The 17,037-nt window shown below is 59.7% G+C and overlaps 1 protein-coding gene across 1 annotated transcript in view; it reads left to right on the top strand.

Moving 5' to 3' along the window:
• Window positions 1-17,037, top strand: part of GNG7 (G protein subunit gamma 7) — a 76,295-nt gene that overhangs the window by 674 nt on the left and 58,584 nt on the right. The gene's annotated exons all lie outside the window — the stretch shown is intronic.

The following is a 17,037-nucleotide window of genomic DNA, read 5'->3' as shown; positions in this document are numbered from 1 at the left end:
AGTGGCCGGGGTGGAGGGTGGAGGTCATTTGGTTAGCCGGGTCAGAGTTCATAGTAGGGGCGGTGTGGGCGGAGCTGCGGGCCCAACGTGGGGGGGGGGGCAGATTCGTGGGGGACAGGACAGAGATTTGAGGACCCCCCAGAGCTGAAAGAGCCAAATGTAGGGTTGTATGCGGGCAGGGAGGGTGGTCAGGGACCCTCCGTGATGGTGTAGGAAGGATGTGGGGACCCGTGGGGGCAGGTCCGGGTGGGGAAAGTTGGGGTGCAATGGGAACAGGCATGGGAGTCAGACACTCAGATGGCTTTGACGGAGGTTGAGTTTGTAGAAGTGGGGTCAAGGGGGTGGTCTTAGAAGTCGGTTTTGGACTTTGGAGGGGACTTGTCTTTTGGGGGGTGATCCTTTGGCACGGGGCACCCAGGAGAAGGGGACCAGCCTCCAATCCCAGCTCTGTCCTGAGAATCCGGGTGCAACGGAGGGTGAACCGGGGAGGTGGCAGGGACCCAGGTGGGGCGGCTGCATTTTGGGGGGAGAGCAGACTCCGGGGTAAGAGAGCGAGGCGCCCACATGGGAATTTGGGGGCTGGTCTGTTGAGGGGTGTGGGCGGGTGCTCGAGTTCTCCCGGAGATGGGGGTTGCTAGGGGCTGGGAGGGTGGGCGGCAGAAGACAGGCAGAGATGAGCTGCAGTGGGAACTCGCTGGGTTTTGGGGAGGATGGGAGCCCCGACATGGGAGGAAGGGGGAGCACCCCTCCCCGAGGTTCACACTCTGGTCCAGCAGGCACAGGTGGTGCTGGCTGCCGGGTCCCGCTCTTGCTCCGGTCCTCTCAGGGACCCCCAAGATCTCTGTGTGGTTCCCTTCCTCCCGCCTGCAAAACGGGAAGTGATGAACCCCGGGACAAGCCCCTGGTGGCCCCCCCTCTAGGTCAGATAAGGAGATATGTGTCCATCAACGGCCAACCGCAAGGGGACCTGGAGGGATTGCGGCAACATCTCCGGCACTTTGATGCTTGAGTTCTGGATCTCTGGGTTTTGCCTTATTTGGGGGCTTGGGGTGGGGGTGGGGGCATGGTTGTTGGGGGGCAGAAGAGTCAAGTTGGGAGGGCCCCAGTGACAGGACGGCGGGGAGGGCAGTTGCCTTGCATGTGGCTGACCTGGGTTCCATCCCCGGCATCCCACTGCATCCCCGGATCTCTGTCAGGAGTGATCCCTGAGCACCCGCCCGGTGTAGGAAGGAAAAATAAATAAATAAATAAAGTGAAGGGGGAAAGTGTCAAAAGCAGCAAAGCTGCCCTAGTGAGGGCAGGGGCGGTTGAGGATTTGTCCAGGAAGCTAAAAAGATGCCTGGGGCTTTGTGATTCGAATGCACCCCGGGGGGGGGCATTCCACATGACCCCCCAAAAAAGGGGGTTCAGAGTTATTTAGCTTTTGAATCTGTGAGAGTTCTCAGGACACTCCCAGTCTGGCCCCCCCTTGACCCTGGTCCTATCATCTCCGGCCCTGGGGGGATCCCTGGGTGCTATTGGGGTGCTGAACCCCTCACCCATCCATGATAATACCCCCCCAGTCTCAACCTTCCCAGACATTCCTGGGACGGGAATGGCTCTGTGAGACCCTCACCCGACTCCCATCATAAATAAAGTTAGGGGCCGTAGCAATAATACAGCAGGAGGGCATTAGACTTGCACATGGCTGACCCGGGTTCGATCCCCGGCATCCCATATAGTCCCCCGAGCACTGCCAGGAGTAATTCCTGAGTGCAGAGCCAGGAGTAACCCGGAGCATCGCTAGGTGTGACCCAAAAAGCAATCAATCAATCAACCAATCAATCAATCAAGTTAGGGTGCTGGCTTTCCTACCAGCACAGAGTATGATGTATGTCCTGGGACCCTGCAAGGCCAGACTATTGAGGGTCCCTCCTGGTGGGGCTCAGAGGACCCTATGGAGCAGACCAGCCTGGTGCAGGGCACCTTGCTCCCTGGACTGTCCCTTCAGCTCCTGGGGGTTTGTTTTGAGATCTCGGGGTTTCTTTTTGAGTCACTGGGCCCTGGGAGAATGGCTCCTTAGGGCTGAGCAGGGGTTTCTGTTAGTTGATTTATGTTTGGTGGTGGGGGTGGGGGAGGTCGGAGAGGTCACACCCAGTCATGCTCAGGGCTGACTCCTGGCTCTGCACTCAGGCCTCACTGCTGGCTGTGCTGGGGTCCCTATGGGATGCCGGGAGTCCTGACGATCTCTTGGGCTCACTATTATTGTTGTTGTTATTATTATTATTATTAGATATATTTTTGGACACACCTGGCGGTGCTCAGAGGCTCCTCCTGGTTCTGTGCTCAGGAATTACTCCTGACGGTGCTCGGGGGGACCCTCAGGGGTCCTGGGGATGGAACCCCCTGTTTACTGCGTGCAAAGCAGATGATTTCCCTTCCCCACTGTCCTATCTCTCCGGCCCTTGAGTGCTGGCTTAGCTTGCCGCAGCCCAGGTTCAATCCCCAGCACTGCCTGGGGTCCCCTGAGCCCTGCCAGGAGTGACCTCTGAGCAGACAGCCAGAGGTCAGCCCCTCAGAGCAACTGAGGGTGGCCCCCAAACCACCGCCAACAACAAAGTTAACCTCAGTGTCTTTTTTTTTTTTTTTTTTTTGCTTTTTGGGTCACACCCGACAATGCACAGGGGTTACTCCTGGCTCATGCACTCAGGAATGACTCCTGGCGGTGCTCGGGGGACCCTATGGGATGCTGGGAATCGAACCCGGGTTGGCTGCGTGCAAGGGAAACGCCCTACCCTCTGTGCTATCACTCCGGCACCTAACCTCGGTGTCTTTACGGAGGCTTTTCTTTTCTCACTTTTATTTTGCTTTGGGGGCCGCACCATCGGCGCTCAGGGCTGACTCCTGGCAGTGCTCAGGGAAGCCTATAGGATGCCGAGGATCGAACCCAGGTCGGCTGCATGCAAGGCCAGCGCCCACCACACTGTGCTGTAGCTCTAGCCCCTGCAGTTTGCTGCCTTCATTGTGGTGGTTTATAATGGGGGCACCAGGCCACACCCGGCAGTGCTGGGGGCAGGCACGTGGTACTGGGGATCGAAGCCAGGGCCTCTTGCATGCCCGGCAAAGCCCTCTAACCCTGACCTGCCATCCCGTCCGGCCAGTGCCCCCTCCCCAGCAGGTTTCTGAGACACTTGATTTCCCCCAGGTATTTCTGTTGACTATTTAAATTTGTGTGCTTTGTTTCGTGGGTGACACCCAGCGAGGCTCCAGAGTTAGTCCGGACTCTGCACCCAGGAATCACTCCTGGCGGTGCTGGTGGGACCCTCTGGGATGCCGGGGATCGAACCTGGGTTGGCCACACATGCAAGGCAAACACCCTCCCCGCTGTGCTATCACTCCGGCCCCTCTTTTTTAATTTTAATTCTCCCCACTGGAATTGGTTTACAGTCTTTTGAAGTTGTGGGGTTTGGCTTCCCAGCTCTCTGGGTGTATAAGTTGTCACACGTGGGCTGGTCACGTCCGGAGTCTCCGTGTTCCCCGAAGGGTGGCTTTCCTCTCTCTGTTTCCCTTTGGTGATCTGAGTTGTGGTGTAAAAAGCTCCTCCCTCACCCCCCCCCATTCTTCTTCCTCCCATTTAAGGTGTTATTACAAGTTTTCTCATTTGCATCGGAAAACAAACCAAATAAAGCCTGTGCTCAAAATTGTATTTACTAGGGCTGCTCAGGTCCTCGAAGCACCCAAGTCATTTTGGGTTTTTTTTTCTCTTTGGGGCCATAACCAGAAGTGCTTGGGCCTGACTCCTGGCTCTGTGCTCGGGGGATTCTACAGGATACTGGGACCCAACCTGGGCCGGCCACGTGCAGAGCAAGTGCCCTTCCCACTGCACTATCCTCCCGGCCCCCTGAGTCATTTTTTACCAAAAGGTTTGGACTGAGCCTTGGGCATGACTTTGGAACTTTCTAGAACGTTCTAGAGAGGATGGGGAGCAAGGCAGTGAGCACCATCTTTGCTGGTACCATCTCTTGGTGCGAGGGGGAGAGCCGTCGTGTAGGGGACACCCGCTGAGGTTTTTGGAGAGATGGGGGGGCCCCTATCCTTCTGGGGTGAGCCCTGTCTGTCTCTCCTGCCCGCTGGGGTGGGGAGGCTTCGTGTCTTAGCTAGCATCTGGGGCGATTGTTTTCCAAAGGGGCACAGTAACCCGGTGCAGTCCGAGAGGTTGTTTGCTCGAAGAAGGGATCTGAGGGGCCGAGGCTGAGTAATTCTGTTTTTCTGAATGGGGCTCTAGGCCAAATCATCTGGGATCCTGCGGCCATGGCTGGCCACCGCGCTGCCACCTTGTCCACCCACTGGAGGACAGCTCTGGGCTCTGCAGAGACCCCCCTCCGCCCCCTACACACACATACACTCTATGCAGAGACATCCCACCTGCCTGCCCCCAACACGCACATGTGTGCGTGCACACTCTCAGATATACACACTCACACATGCAAACACACATCCTCATTCATGCGCACGCGTACACACACTCATATACACACATATACACACCCTCATACACACAAAGACACATACTCAGGCACACATGTTCATACACACATGCAAACATACTCAGGCACACACTCATACACATGCATATATGCTCTATACTCATACTCGTGCACATTCTCATACGTACTGATACATGTACACACACATGCACACACTCGTGCACACACCCATATACACTTGTACACATTCTTGCACATGCATAATTCATACATACATGTCCACACAGTCATGCACACACTTGCACACATACACATATTCTTGCACACACTCATGCACATGCTTGTACACACACTTGTGCACACACACATATACACACACACACTTCCTCCATCGCAGCACTCAGCCCCTTCCGGGCACACAGCTTGACTCTCTTGTCCCCTCCTGATACAGGGGTGGCTGTGCTCCAACCCCGTTCTAGGCCCTTTCGTCACCCCAGCCCCTCTCCTGCCCCATACGCCCACTTTGTGTGTGGAGGGGCCATTCCACTGATAGTCTGTTTGCCTTTTGTTGTGCCAGCTCGAACCCCGAGCCACACACAGGCGAGGCCGGTGCTCCCCCATGAGCCCTCATGTCCCCTGTTGGGGGGCTGACCTGGTCCGTTTCCACCTCTGGGAGCCTACCCTGGGGGTCCGATTATCCTCTCCCCCTGCCCCCCGGGGCCATCACTGGGCGTCACCCTGGGGGGGCTGTCCTGAAACCCGTCCCTACCCCCGCCTGGGGCTTGCCTCCCCCTGCACCTTGGGGTGCTCCCTCTCCTGTTCCAGTCGCCTCCTCCTACCCCGGCAAGGTGGGGGGACGTGGGGGAGCGGCCGCCCCCTCTCCCGCCCCTCGGCGCCTCCCCGCCCCCTTCTTGACAGGCTCGTCACCCGTTTGACAGAATCATGGCAGCGGTGGGGGCACCCCGTCCCCTTCCTGCACTGACCTTCATGTGGGCAGCAGGGCCTGCCCCCTGCACCCCGTGCCAGCTGGCCGCCCTGGCTGGCGGGGCCCGGCCGCGGCAGCCCTTCCCTCCTTCCTTCCTTCCTTCCCTCCTTCCTTCCTTCCCTCCCGACAAAGGCAGCCTTTGTGCCTATTTTAAGCGGCAGCCACGCGTGCCAGGCGCCAGCGCCTCCACGTGAATGAGGCGCTTGTGTACGAGCCCGGAGCTCTGCACCGGGGGTCCCGGGGGGTGACGGGGAGACGCTGGTATCAGTGCTGCACCAGGAGCAGCGGCCAGGCTGACAAGGGAGGGGCAGCTCCCCCCATCCCTATGGGGAGGGGGTGTCCAGCCAACTGGGGGCAGCTGATTGGCATCTCGACCCCCCCCGCCCCCCGTAATGTGGCAGCCACAGAGATTCCCAGAATTCTCAGAAGTGACCCCCCCAGGGCTGCCTTTGGTGGCCTGAGCTCGCCATGCTCTGGGGGGCCGGGGCGAGCACCCCACAGACAGAGGGGGGGTTCCTCTCCCACACCGCGTGGTTGGTTTTGTGGCCCAAGTCTGGTTTTGTTTGTTTTTGGTTTGGGGGCCACACGCCGTAGTACTCAGGGCTGACCCCTGGCTCTCACTCAGGGATCACTCCTGGCTTGGGGTGAGAGGGGGGGACCCTATGGGGTGCTGGGGATGGAGCCCGGGTCGGCCGTGTGCAGGGCGGGCGCCGTCCCTGCTGTCCTGTTGCTCCAGCCCCTTGTCGTCACGAGTCTGCTGGCTCGGGGCTGCCTCCCTCGGTGTTTGCCGACATGTGGGGCAGGGGACACTGAGGACGCAGGCACCCCTGCCCCGCCGCCTCTGAGAAGAGGTGACCCCTGTGCGGGGCTTCACAGAGCAGGGGTGCTCCTGCCTGCAGGCCGGAGGCAGGTTCTCCTTTACAAGGCAGCCCCCGCCCCATACATGGGGCCCACGGGGACGTTTGTGGTCGTCACACTGGGGGGTTTCCAGCATTGCCTGGATTGCCACAGGTGCACCCCATACCCGCAATGATGAAATCAGCAGGGCAGGGCGGGGGAGACCCCCAGCCATGGCTGCCTTTCCGGAAGGGGCTCTTTGGAGGTGATGGAACTGGGACGGGTCGGGCCTGACTGTGTGGGGGACCAGTGTGGGCAGATGAGAGACAGGACAGCGGGGAGGGCGCGGGCCCTGCATACAGACCACCCGGGTTCCATCCCCGGCATCCCATAGGGACCCCTGAGCCCCGCCAGGAGAGCCAAGAGTCAGCCCTGAGTACCGCTGGGTGTGACCTCAAAACAAAGCATGTGAGAACACATGTGCAAATGCGTACATGCGTGTGCATGCATGAGAGCACTGTGAGCAGGCGTGTCTGCTAAAAGTGGGGTTGCACAGCAGGGAGGGCGCTGGCCATGTGTGGGGTCATCCCGGGTTCAGTCCCCAGCATCCCCCAGGGTCCCCTGAGCCCCGCCAGGAGTGATCCCTGAGCACAGAGCCAGGAATCAGCCCTGAGCACTGCCGGGTGGGATCAACCCTCCCATTTTTTTTAATTAAAAAAAAAGTGTGTGAGGGCTGCAAGCATGTATGTGCTTCACGAATGCATGTTAAGGTGTGAGCATGTGTGAGATCACATGTGTGTATGTCTGGGCACATGCAGCTGTGTGCTGTGTATAATTCTGTGCTGTGATCATGCGTGTTTGAGCACACACACCTGGGGGGCTGAGGCATACATGTGTGATTACATGTGCGCTCATGCACATGCTTGTTTGTGTGTGAGCTTGTGTGTCTGTACATAGGTACATGTGGGCAGGGGCATGTGTAGGCTCAAGCCACATATATGAGCTGGAGCTTGTGGGGTAAGACCCGATCTTTTTTTTTCCAGGGGTGGGGGGCACACCTGGTGATACTCAGGGCGGACTCCTAGCTCTGTGCTCAGGAATTACTCCTGGTGGTGCTCAGGGGGCCACATGGGATGCTGGGGATTGAATTTAGGTTGGCCGTGTGCAAGGCAAACGCCCTCCCCGCTGTGCTATCGCTCTGGCCCCAGTCCAGCACCTGGGGGGGGTACCCAGGGACCTCATTGTCAAGTGCCCTTGTCTTTGCTCCATCCCGAGAGATGGAGATTCACACCAGCTTGCCACAGAAGGGGCAACTGTGTGCATGCACCGGCTGAAGGGCCGGACAGGGAGGGAGCCTTGGAGAGCCCTGGGGGTGTGTGTGGGGGCAGAACCCACCTTCAGGGGGCACGTTCAGCATCGCGGGGGCGAGATGGGGGTGGGTCACTATGGGGTGAGTAGCACCCATGACCCCCACTTCCCCCATGCCCCTCAACAACCCCCCCCCCCCGTGCCAGGAGTACTCCAGCAAGAAGACCACAGAAGCCCCCCCTCCTTGTCCCCTGGAGTGGGCACAGAAGTACCCCTACTTGGCGCAGGGGGGAGGGGGGAGGGCTGAACTCATCTTTATTTGTTTACTTTGCCATCACTGCTTTGGGATCTTACCCCGCGAAGCTCAGGGCTGACTCCTGGCTCTGCGCTCAGGGGTCCCTCCTGCCGGTGTTTGGGGGACCCCATGGGATGCCGGGAATCGAACTGGGGTAGCCTGTGTGCAAGGCCAGCGGCCTCCCCGCTGCCCTGTTTATTGCTCCGACCCCTCGATTTTCAACCTCAGATTGTGCCTCTGACCCGCCGAGAGCTTTGTTCGCCTGGTACCTCTCTGGGGTCCTGGGGTCCAAGCCCGCCCCCCCCGCCCCCCCCCCCGCCCCGTGCGATTCCATCCGCGCTCCCGCCCCGGCCCTGCTCCCTGCACATCGCCCCGCGGCGGCGCTCCTCGGCGGGGGTCCTTTATTGTCCTCCCTCCCCGGTGGCCGCCTCTGTTCGAGTCTGCGGGCTTTGATCTGGGGAGGCGCCTCCTGCCGCCTGGGCCAGGCCGGCGGCGACACCCCGCGGCTCCCTCCGGCCGCCAGCTGCACACGGGTCGCTTCTCTCTCTCTTCGGGCTGGGATAAAGAGGGACCCCGAGCCACGGCACAGCGGGGAGGGCGCACGCCTAGCGCGCACGCACGCCGCCCACCCGGGTTCGATCCCCGCGTCCCATAGGCCGCCCCCCCTCTCCGCCCAGCCCTCCAGGGATGACCCCTGAGCTGAGCCAGGAGTCAGCCATGAGCATCCAGAAATCCGGGTGGAAGGCGGGAAGGAAGTGGTGGTGGTGGGGGGCGGGGGGAGCTGGGGGCGGACCCCCTTCCCGCCCACCCCCCCACGGCCCCTGCATGCTGAAGGGGCTGTGCAGGTGGACCCCTGAGCCAGCGTCCTGGATTCTCGGCGCCCAGCGACCCCCTTCTTGAGGGCTACCCCTGTGAGCCAGGGTGGGGTGGCGGGAAGAAGCCCCGCCCCCTCACTGAGGAGGTGGGGCCTCTGGAAGCTGGACTCGGGCCAGAGTGCTAGGACAGCGGGGAGGGCATTGGCTTTGCACGCGGCCACCCTAGGTTCCAATCCCGGCACCCCATAAGGTTCCCCTGAGCACCGCCAGGAGTGAGTCTTCCCCCTCATCCCCCCACAGAAGCCCTGGGGTGGGGAGACCCCGAGGCTGGACAGCTCCCCTCCAACCCCCTCGGGGGCCTGAATGATAGCTCGGCGGGGGAGGGCGTTGGCCTGGCATGCGGCTGATGCAGGTTCGATCCCCAGCATACCCAAAGGGTCCCCTGAGCACCACCAGGAGTGATCCCTGAGCGCAGAGCCAAGAGGCAGCCCCGTGGCCCAGAAAGAAGGGGTACAAGCCCACGGTTGGGTGCGGGTGCCGCTCAGATGGCCACTCCCCACCTCAGGAGATGGAGCTCACCCAGGCTCACCATCAGATGTGGGGGGAGGAGGGAGGAAGGAGCTGCTGTTGCCTGGGGTGCACATGGGGAAACTGAGGCACGAGTATCTCATCCCCCTGCTTCAGGCTACTATGGAACCAGCCAAGCATGGCTCAGAGGGGCAGGACCCACAAGCTACTGCCCCACCCCACCCCCCACCCCCACCCCACCCTACCTTCCGTGGGCCCAGACCTGAGAGCAGAAGAAAATGTATCCCAGGAGCTGGAACAATCAGACAGCGGTGAGGGCACTGGCCTTGCACACAGGTGACCTCAGTTCCATCCCCAGCATCCCATAGGATCCTCTGAGGACCTCCAGGAATGATCCCTAAGCGCAGAGGTAGGAGTCACCCCTGAGTATCGCCGGATGGGTCCCAAAAACCTAAATAAAAAAGCCTACCTCATGAGAGCAAGAGATAGCGAGGTCCTTCTACCCCTCCGTGACGACCACAGGGACCCACCTGGACCCCTGGCACTGCCCGCAAAGAGTGTGTACAGGGGACCCTCCTAGATGCTGTGAGGGTGGGTACGGGGTAACCATCTCTGGCCACACCGAGCCAGGAGCCCTCCCACCGCTGACGTCCCTAAACATCACCCAGCGCTCCTGTGAGGTCACCCGTCAGAATCAGAAATTGTCGACACTGAGTATCCGAGTGAGACTCAGAGAGTGTCATTCCCCTGCCAGGCTGAATTTTGGTGTTTTGTTTTGTTTTTTTCAACTTCTCTTTGGGTTTTGGGCCACACCCACCAATACTCAGAAATCACTCCTGGCGGTGCTCTGGGGGGGACCCTATGGGATGCCAGGGACCGAACCTGGGTGGGTGGGCCGTGCAAGACAAGTGCTCTCCCTGCTGTACCCCTTCATTTATTATTTTTTATTTTGGGATTTTGGAGCCACACCTGGTGGTGCTGAGGGCTGACTTCTTCTTCTTCTTTTTTTTTTTTTTTCTTTTTTGGGTCATACCTGGCGATGCTCAAGGATTACTCCTGGCTCTGCACTCAGGAATCACCCCTGGCGGTGCTCAGGGGACCCTATGGGATGCTGGGAATCGAACCCGGGTTGGCCGCGTGCAAGGCAGATGCCCTACCCGCTGTGCTATCACTCCAGCCCCAGGGCTGACTTCTGTACTCTGCATCCCTCCTGGCAGGCTCAAGGGACCCTGAAGGTTATGGGGAAAGCCGGGGATTGAACCCAGGTCACTGCATACAAGGCCCGGGCCCTCCCCTCTGTCCTGTCTCCCCAGCCCCGCTCACTGTTTCAAATCGCCTTCCCTGGGCCAATTCCGGGCTGCGCCTTCCGAGAGGTAATTAAGCCGCCACAGCCCCATGTGGCTTGTCACAGATCCGGCTCTGTAATCATGGCGAGCTGGTCCTTCCAGAGGGGGGAGCGCGGCCCCCTAGCATCCCGCAGGGGGGCTCAGCCCTGCTTGCCTTGGGGGGCTGAGGAGGGGAGGGATTCCCTGTCCTTGGTCAGGGGGTCACACAGCCTCTCTGGACCCCCGTTCCATGCCAGGAGCCGCTTGCCCCCCAGGTCCAGACATCCTCAAAAGATCATCGCTGGGGCTGGAGCAATAGCACAGCGGGGAGGGCATTTGCCTTGCACACAGCCAACCCGGGTTCAATTCCCAGCATCCCATAGGGTCCCCCGAGCACCGCCAGGAGTGATTCCTGAGTGCAGAGCCAGGAGTAACCTTTGAGCATCGCCGGGTGTGACCCAAAAAGCAAAAAAATAAATTAAAAAATCATCTCCTCCTTGCTCACCCCTCCTCACTGCAGAGAAGCACATTTCAAAGCACCTACATTTTCCTTTTTGCTTTTGGGATTTTGGGCCACACCCGGAGATGCTTAGGAGTCATCCCTGGCCCTGCACTTAGGAATTACTCCTCTTGGTGCTCGGGGGACCCTATAGGATGCCAGGGATCAAACCCAGGGTGACTAGGCAAACGCCCTCCCTGCTGGACTGTCACTCCAGTTCCAAGGCGTCCACATTTCCCCCTGCTGTTCTTCTCAGCATCCACAACCCTGGGGAGAAGTTTCCCATGTGCTCGGTTTTCTGACCCGGCTCGGACGAGGCCATCCCTCGGGCACAGGGTCTATGCCAGCCGGCGTTGGGACTCTGACCAGCCAGGGTAGAAGGACTCACATCCCCTCCAACCTATCTTTGTCCCCTGCCCATGGTGGCATCGCAGATTTTCAGCAGAGGACCTCAGACTTGGCCAGGGCAAATTCCCTTCCCCGTGGGGCACATACAATCAGCCTCAGTCTCCCTCATTTTCAGGGACCCTCTGGTTACCCGCCTGGCACCCCTCTGATTTCACTCCCGAGCTCAGCCGAGCATCAGGGCAGCTGTGTTGCAGGCGTTCTGCTTTCCCCAGCCCCAAGCGCGTACGAATCTGTGTGTGCGTGTGCGTGCGTGTGTATTTAAAAAGTCTATTCTGGTCTCAGTCAGAGGGGGAGGCGTTTTAGCAGTTCCGTTTTAGGGAAAGCGGGACAATGTATAGAATGCATAGCGTGCTTTTCTGAATCGCTGCCTCCTCGTGATACACAGCCCCGGTTTCCACACCCGAGAGTGGGGTGGGGTGGGGTGGGGGTGGGGAAGTTGCCTGATGGTGTAGTACGTGCTGCTGAAGAGTGGGGACCCCACATCCACATGCCCACTCCGTGTTCTTTCACACCCCTGAATGTACTTGAGACCTGGTACCCTCCTCAGTTTTAGTTGCTTTGAGAGATCCTGGTTTCCTAACAGAACGGTGAGCTTTTGGGATAGCTGAAAAGTGCATATTTGTATATTCCGGGTATATGTCAGATTTTTATTTGGTGGGGGTGGGAGGGCACACCCAGCAGTGCTCAGGATTTACTCCTGGCCCTGTGCTCAGGGATCACTTCCGGCGGGGCTTGGGGGAACCTCTGGGATGCAGGGGGGGTGGGGGGGCACGTCCTACCCTCTGGCCTATCGCTTCAGCTCCACCTTTTTTTTTTTTCCTTTTCGGGTCACACCTGGCAATGCACAGGGCTTACTCCTAACTCATGCACTCAAAAATTACTCCCGGCGGTGCTCGGGGACCATATGGGCTGCTGGGAATCGAACCTGGGTCAGCCGTGTGTAAGGCAAACACCCTACACAGCTCCCAGCCACACATTTTTATCTTTGGAGGGCAGATTTAAATTCGGGAGAACCACAGACTCGGTGGCTCAGCTCAGTTTTGGGTGGTACAAATTTTGTGGATCAAGAACCAGTGAGGCTGGATCTTTCGGGTCTTTAGGAATCCAGGAGTTCAGGCTATCCCCCAGGCCATCTGACCCTCTGTCTTGCAGCGGACCATTCTCAACCAAGGCCACTCTTTTGTGGCCCAAATGCACCTCTCTAGGCGTGTTTCAACATCATTGGCTGTTGAAGATTGGTGTGGGCGTGGGCGAGCTTCTGATTGGCTGTTGGATGGTTGGTGCTGCGCGTGGCCCAAACTCTTATTGGCTGTTGAGTATGCTGTTGACTGGAGGGTGACTGTTGGCGTGGTCCAACTCTTATTGGCTGTTGGTAGGAGGCTGGTTATGTTGGGCATAGTTTCTTGTTGACTATTGGTGAGAAGTTAGCTGTGGGCATGATCCAATTCTTATTGGCTATTGGGAGGTTGGTTGTGGGTGGGATCCAACTTCTTATTGGCTGTTGGTGGGCGGTGGCTGTGGGCGTGGTGTGACTGCTTATTGGCTGTTAGTGGGAGGTCGGCTGCCAGGGGGGATTTGCTATTGGTGGGCGGTGGCTGTGGGCGGGTCAGTTTCTTGGCTATTGGTGGGCCACTTGCTTTTCAGTTTTCATTGTGCCCTGAGTGTTTTTCCCACTGATGTAGGGTCTCAGCATGCAGGCCTGGCTGTTCAGTGCTCAGATCCCACCCACCCACTATCGCTGCTCCATTCCAGCGAGGCTGGGGCCCTGCCAGGGCCACACGAGGGGCTGAAGGGAGCCTGGGAGTCCTGTACCTGCCAATCATCTTTCTGTCCTTTATTTACCGTCTCGCAGTGGAACGTCCCAACAGACAGACTTGCTGTACCCTGATGGGGTGCGGGGGCTTCCCAGTAAGGTGATTTTAGATGATGGCACAGCCTCGTGTGCCTGCAGGTGGCATTGCCGCCGCCCTAGTCACTACATGGAACGTAAGGAGGAGACCCCCCAGGGAACAGATTTTTTTTGTGGGGGGATGGGGACACCCTCCTCAGCACAGCCGGAGGCCACCAAGGCTATACCCAGCAGTGCTCTGGAGTCTACACAGGGCCAGGGGTCGGGTCTAGGGCCTTGTGTGTGCTGGCCACACGAGCTATTTCCCACCCTATGGGGAGTTTGGGCCAAGTTGTGGGGGCTGGACTTCTGGGGGCGGGGAGTTGACTCGCTCTCTGAGCTGGGGGTCTAGGATGCCTCCTCACAGTGCATCTGGGTCTGACCTGGGTTCCAAGGTGGCCATCTGAGGGGATGGGACCCCTTTGGTTTATATCCTCAGCTCCTGGCTTGCCTTGGGGGGCCAGAGACCAGCCTCCACTCAGGGGGACGAGGGTGGGGTGGGGGTGTGTGTGTAGACGTCAGGATGGTTCCTGAGACAGAGAGGCCTGTTGGGACCCTAACAACTTGGGGGGCGGGGAGCAGGGGACCTACCTTCCCCCTGAGACCCCGGGACTCCCTTGTAAGGAGAGTCAGAGCATGCCGTCAGCACAGGGAGCCGCCTGGCCCCACCTCTCCAGCGTGCTGTCAGGATTAGGGGAGCCCACAGGGTACCCCGAGACAGAACAAGGGCCAGGAGAGAACCTGAGTAGACGAGGGTCTGTGGGTAGGGGTGCAGCAGTGGTGTTCCAAGAAGACCACCTTACTGGGAAGGGCCCCCCAATTGTGGTAGCAGATCCCCCCCCCCCCCGACTAGGGCACAGCCAGTCTGTGTGTTGGGTGGTTGCGCTGTCCCCTCTTGAGCATTGATGGCCCCGGGCTGAGCTGCGGGAGGGACAGACTGGAACCGTCTCTGTGGCATCTGCCACTCTCGGGCCACCTCGGCTCCTACCCGAGCCGGGACGGTCCCTGGCTTTGTGAGTCTATTGTTTCCCTGTTCCCATGGGGCGGGGGCGGGGCAGGAAAGGAGGAAGTGAAGGATGCCAGGGATACCAGGGGCACGGGGCTGGGGCGGGGGTGCCCCGGAGGTCCCTAGAACATGGGTCCAGGAGCTGGAGTGATGGGACGGCGGGGAGGGAGGGCGCTGGCCTGGCACACGGCTGACCGGTGTCCAGTCCCCGCCACCCCGGAGGGTCCCCAGAGCCGGTCAGGAGGGACCCCTGAGCACAGGGCCAGGAGGAAGGCCGGGGCATTGCCGGGGGCCCCCACACAAAATGGAAATAAAAGAACCGAAAGCTCCTCGTGTCTCTGTCTCGTTGGGAGCAGGTGCTGGGCCCCAGCCGGGCGGCGCCTCTCGGGGACTCCCCATGGCCTGCCCGGGGCCCCGCCTGGAGCTCACGACCCCGTGAAGGGCGAGTCCGGCCCTGGACCCTGGCGGGAAGGAGGCCCCGCAGGAGGCGGCTGCGAGGCGGGCAAGCGTGTGGGAACGCGGCGGGAGCGGGCACCGCGGGCGCGTGAAGGGCACGGGCGGCTGTGTGTACATCTGTGTGTGTGTCTTTGTGTGTCTGCGTGTGTCTGTGTGTGTCTGTGTGTACTTATGTGAGTGTGCCTGTGTGTGTATCTGTGTGTGTTTGTGTGTGTCTGTGCATCTGTGTGTGTCTGTGTGTCTGTGTATGCCTGTGTGTGTCTGTGTGAATGTCTGTGTGTCTGTGCCTGTATGAGTATCTGTGTGTGTGTCTGTGTAAGTGCACCTGTGTGTGTCTGTGTGAGTGTGTCTCTGTGTGTCTGTGTGAGCATACCTGTGTGTGTGCCTCTGTGCATGTGTGTGTCTGTGTGAGTGCGCCTGTGTGCATCTGTGTGTGTGTCTGTGACTGTGTGTCTGAATATATATCTGTGCATTGGTGTGTGTGTTGGTATGTATGTCTGTGCATTAGTCTCTGTGTCCGTGTGTGTCTGTTCATTGTTATGTGTGTTGTGTGACTGTGTGTCTGTGTGTGTATACCTGCGAATCTGTATCTGTGTGACTGTACATGTGTGTTTGTGTCACTGTATCTCTGAGTCTCTGTGCGTGTGTGTCTTTGTGTGCATTTGTGCGTCTCTGTGTCTGCATATGGGTGCGTGTGTGCCTGTGTGTGTCCCAGGAGCCCAGCAGGGCGGGAGATGATGACCTGTGTCCCCTGGGCTGGGGTGAGGGAGAAGTGGGGTCCCCTGGCCCCGGGGTCTGGTTTCACCATTTCGGGCTATGTTGGGGGGGATTTCAGTGACTGTCAGAACTGGAGGGCCCCCTCCTGCCACCGAATGAGGGGGGCCACGCCCCGGCGTCACTTTGGCCACTCGGTGCCCGGGCCGCTGCCCGCGGTGACCCTGCCGTGTGGGTGAGTGCAGGTGAGCTGGAACGGTGAGTGGCAGCTCCCACCCACCCCCGGGCCACGTGGCTCTGGGGTGACAGCGTAGCCCACGCGCCCCTGCCATGGCAGTGAGCTGTCAGGCACGGGGGGTGGGGGGAGGGATCCAGGAGGCAGGTGTGGGGGCCCCCGCCCCTCGGAGCAGGCACCCCGTCTCTCCGTGCAGGAGCCGGGCGGCAGCAGGCTGCCCCGTGCTCGCTCCTGCATGAGCTGCTTCTCGGGTCTGGTTTTTGGGGGTCACCCCTGGTGACATTGGGGGGCCCCTGTGGTGCCCGCGTGGAACTGGGATTCCTGCGCGCACAGCCTGGCTCAGTCCTTTTTTAAAAAAATTTATATGTCTTGGGCTGGAGCGATAGCATAGTGGGTAGGGCGTTTGCCTTGCACGCGGCCGACCCGGGTTCGATCCCTGGCATCCCGAAGGGTCCCCCGAGCACCCCCAGGAGTAATCCCTGAGTGCAGAGCCAAGAGTAACCCCTGTGCATCACTGGGTGTGACCCAAAAGCAAGAAAAAAAACAAACAAACCCTGGCCCGGCCCTTTGCACCGTGGTCCCGAAGCCCACCTTGGTTTCAGCCCCGTTTGCAAGCCCGAGTGGGACAACCCACCGCATCCCCAGCCGGGAGCACTGGGGTCGAGAGGACCCCAGCTCTGAGCCAGCAGAGCAGGGCTACCGCAAGGCCTGCGGGGTGGGCTGTAGGAGATGCTTCTGTCACCGGGGATCTTGGGGCGTCTGCCACATTTCGGGGCTCGCCCAGTACCCCGCGTGTGCAGTGCTGCCCAGTGCTCACCCAGCCCCGGCCAGAGCGGGCTCGATCCCCGGCACCCCATAGAGTCCCCTGAGCACTGCCGGGGGAGCACAGCGGGTGTGCCCAGAATTACTCTACGTGCCCAGTGAGCTTTCCTACAAACGCGGGCGCTGTGTGTGCCTGTCAGTTGCTTTTCTTTGTTCTCCTTCCGCACCCCGCTTGACTCCTGCTTTCCAGAACTTTCTTTTTCCTTCATTTATTTAGGTATTTATTTTTGGTAGGGGGACAGGGGTGGGGTTTGGGCGCTCAGGGCTGACCCCTAGGTCTGCTCCAGGAATCAATCCCGGCCCTGGCAGGGCTTGGGGGACCCCGTGGGGTGCCAGGATCGATCCCGGGCCGGACATGTGCAAAGGCCAGCCCTTCCGGCTACCTCTCTCTCTCTCTCTCTCTCTCTCTCCTCTCTCTCTCTCTCTCGCTCTCTCTCTCTCGCTCTCTCT

This window comes from Sorex araneus, chromosome 2, assembly GCF_027595985.1.
Source record: "Sorex araneus isolate mSorAra2 chromosome 2, mSorAra2.pri, whole genome shotgun sequence".
In the NCBI taxonomy this organism is placed as follows: Eukaryota; Metazoa; Chordata; class Mammalia; order Eulipotyphla; family Soricidae; genus Sorex; species Sorex araneus.
The sequence above is the reverse complement of the archived record's forward strand: the minus strand, read 5'-3'. Positions and strand labels throughout refer to the sequence as shown.